The 4014-nt window shown below is 33.5% G+C and overlaps 1 pseudogene; it reads left to right on the forward strand.

Moving 5' to 3' along the window:
• The first annotated feature begins 3498 nt into the window (after positions 1-3498).
• LOC102749908 (olfactory receptor 6C3-like) lies at positions 3499-4007 on the forward strand (annotated as a pseudogene).
• The last annotated feature ends 7 nt before the right edge of the window (positions 4008-4014 follow it).

Genomic DNA, 4014 nt, shown 5'->3' on the forward strand with positions numbered 1-4014 from the left:
AAACAAACAAACAAACAGCAGAATCAAACCTGTAAATATGGAGAACAAACTGATGGTTGCCAGAGGAGAGGTGGGTGGGGAGTTGGGTAAAATGGGTGAAGGGGAGCGGGAGACAGGCTTTCAGTTATGGAATGAGTAAGTCATGGGAGTAAAACACACAAAAGAAGATACCCAATCGATATTGTAATACCAGTGTAATGGGACAGATGGCAGCTACACTTGTGGTAAACAGAGCATAATGTATAAACTTGTCAAATCGCTAAATTGTACACCTGAAACGAACATGACATTGTGTGTCAACTATACTCACATTTTTTTAAAAAATTAATAACTTTAAAAAGAAAACATAGGTAAGTTTGTTGAGCACAGAGCAGGCATTTTCAAGGGAATAATGAGATCCAGAATTGGTCCCATGGAGTAAGTAAGCAGGTTGGAGCTGAGGGCTGACAAGATAAAGGATTTCTAGAGAGGCTTTTAGATCTGGCAGAGGATTTAATCCTGAATGGTTTTTGGAAGAAGGTGGACAATAGCTTAACACTGAAGTCGGAAAATGTTTTTTTAGTTTTTTGTTCTTTTTTTTTTTTTTACAACAAATTTGGTAACTGGGACATTTTCATTTCAAAGCTCTATTTTCACTTTAAAGTTAATAATAAAAATACACAACAAAAATAAAGTGTTTATTCATTCTATTTTATAAAGGTGGAGATGTATAAATTAAAAAAGCCTCGTGCTACCTTCACTGAAGGGTCCACTACTGTGCAGCTCAGTCCTGTATTTAACCAGTCCCAAAGGTACTGGGAATAAATTATCTCCTGAGTGTAGATTGAGTTCCATGGGCATATCAGGAAAACTAAGTACAGACAAAGGGAAACCAGGTTGATTGGGTTGCTGGTAGGTACACTTTTGCTTTTATGTCACTATTTTGCTAGCTTTCTGGGAAGATGCATGTCATGGCATCACTGTACTTCTTGAGTTTATCTCTTTGCACCTTTTCCTTTCTTCACTCTGGTCTCTCAGGGATTTATACAATGACCAGATAAGGTAAAATTGTTTTGGTTTTGGATAGTATTCATTTAATCTTCATTTTATCCAGGGAGCTGTGAAATATTTTACCTTCGTTATTCCCTGGAAATCTCTTAAAGAACTCACAGGTTTACAAGAGTACTTCTTGAAGTTCAGGTCAAAACAATGTTTATGGTTATACAGAAAGATAAAAGTGATAAAAAGAAATTCCTTTACTTAGAGCAGAGGCTATAGAAAGCTTGCATGCAATCCTGCATTTTCTCAGTGTGAGAGGCTTTTACATTACAAAAACAAGGGTAAACTCATGACAAAAGCCTCCTGAAGTAGATTATGAATGCACTGCCTCTCACATTTTAAGTAAATCAAGAAAATCTGGGGTTATATTTATGACTTGAATCATTAGACATATCAAAAAGTAAGTATGTTCCATTCTTGGCAATGAATGTGTTTATCTCTCATTCCAGAGGTTATTTTGTTGAAATAAATTGCAGGGATCCCCAAGTTATCACATTAGTATATTTACAATTACTAATTTTATAATTTAATATTTCAGTCATTGTTCAAAATACAGTAACAATCTCTGAATTTTGATCTGCCAATTTTGCTGGTATGTTATAATAAATATGTGTCTATTCCTAAAAGAAGAGAATATTGATTGTCAGGAAAAAATAAAAGAAGAAAAGGCACAATGTAAGCTTGACACTTATCCCCACAGGAAGAAAATAATACAGCAAATATTACTGAGAACTTATAGCAGAGATAAAATCTGGTTGCTAAGAATAAAGACAGAACATGATGGATAAAAGTCATATAGATTACATTTTTTTAATCACAAAAATATTTTATATCTTTCGGCACTGAAAATTTCTCCAAAACCAAATTCACTGAATTTACTAAAAAAGAAACCTATTTATTTTAGTTAACTGCTTTTTTTTAATTGAAACAGAATGAGCTTCATTTTTTTTACAATTTTTAATTTTTTTATTATTACGTTCAGTTAGCCACAAAGATTACATTTTAATAATTTGTGGTTTCTATAAAGTAAATTTTACAGAAAATTTTATTGATTCTACTTATTTAGTCTTCTGGAAAGAAGACAATGAGATATTTTGCGATCAAAAAATTCCCTTATGCACTCCTCAGACAAATTTGAGAGTAAAAAGACAAAGTGAACATAGTTTGAAAAGAAAAAAGAACCAGAAAACTAAGTCAATTGTTAATTTAAATAAGGAACATGAAGATGATATAAATGGATCAGTATGTTGTAAAAAGTATGTTATTTATATGGCTTCATCTATGTGTTAAATTGTATCTCTGGCTTCTGTTTTATTTCCCACAAATAAAGAACTTTACTCTCATCTACAACCAAGGCAATTCTAGTTTTATATTTCTAAGATAGGAAACACATTTATTTCTTCTGGTCACATTTAAAAGAATATATATTTAGAATAACAATAATCGTAGCTCTTAATAAGTTCAGGAATTGTGACTGGGTCATCAGCTTCCACCAAAATCTTAGAAGACAATGAAGTTTGAAAAAAAAAAGAAGACAATGAAGTTTGTAAATGGCATCAAAGTTAAAACTCAGAATTAGGCATTTCAGTCCTAAGGGCACACAATCTTGGAAACTGGAAAACAATGTCTCAATATCTAAACTACAGATGTGATAACTATTACAGCAGAAATGAATTTCCCTTGCCTCTAGAGACATATCTAGAAAAATTTTGTTATGTCCGGTTTCAGAGAAATTACTGCCTGTGCTCTCTTCTAGGATTTTTATGCATTCAGGTTTCACAGGTAGGTCTTTAATCCATTTTGAGTTTAGTTTTGTGTATGGTGTAAGAGAGTAGTGTAGTTTCATTCTTCTACATATAGCTGACCAGTTTACCCAACACCATTTGTTGAAGAGACTGTCTTTTTCCCATTGGATATTCTCTCCTCCTTTATGGAACCAAGAAACAAACTCTTAGCTATAGAGAACAAACTGATGATTACCAGAGGGGAGGTGGGTGGGAGAATGCGGGAAATAGGGGATGGGAATTAAGGAGTGCACATGTCCTGATGAGCACTGGGTGTTGTATGCAATTGTTGAATCACTATATTGTACAACTGAAATGAATATAACAATGTGTGTTACCAATACTGGAATTAAAATGAAATAAAAATAAATAAGTAAAAATTAAGAAATATATTTCATATATAGACAATTTATATAACGCCTACAGGAGTTATATAAAGTCACTCATGAGGGGACTTTTAACATAGACCTGTGAATATGGGTTTTCCTTTTTAAGAGAGAATGTGTGAAATATTTGTGCCAAAATTGTACACAGGAAAAAAGTTCCATGCTTCATTTCAATGGAGATAAAATATGAACATTTAAATCTTTAAATTTTCAATTCCTTTACTATTCACATACTCTTTCTTTCTGTTTTGTTTCTCAACAGATTTTGCTTAAAGAAAATAAAAAGCAGTATGAGAAACCATACAATGATTACAGAGTTTGTTCTCTTGGGCATCTCAGACGACCCACAGCTTCAGGTTGCAATCTTTATCTTTTTATTTATGGCTTATGTGTTAAGTGTCACTGGAAACCTAACCATCATCATCCTCACCTGGATAGACTGTCATCTCAAGACTCCTATGTATTACTTCCTGCGAATTTCTCCTTCTTAGAAATTACATTCACCAGTGTTACTATCCCCAGATTTTTGGGGGCAATCATTACAAATGTCAAGACCATTTCCTATAACAATTGCTTAGCTCAACTATTTTTCTTCATCTTCATGGGAGTTTCTGAATTTTTTCTTCTCACTGCCATGTCTTTTGATCGTTATGTTGCCATCTGCAAGCCTCTTCATTACACCACCATCATGAACAAAAAAATCTGCACCCTGCTTGTCTTTGGGTCCTGGCTAGGAGGATTTCTTACCATTTTCCCACCACTCATGCTCATCCTCCAGCTAGATTTCTGTGCTTCCAATGTAATTG

This window comes from Leptonychotes weddellii, unplaced genomic scaffold (genome assembly GCF_054177405.1).
Source record: "Leptonychotes weddellii isolate Sample4059 unplaced genomic scaffold, ASM5417740v2 HiC_scaffold_17957, whole genome shotgun sequence".
Classification (NCBI taxonomy): Eukaryota; Metazoa; Chordata; class Mammalia; order Carnivora; family Phocidae; genus Leptonychotes; species Leptonychotes weddellii.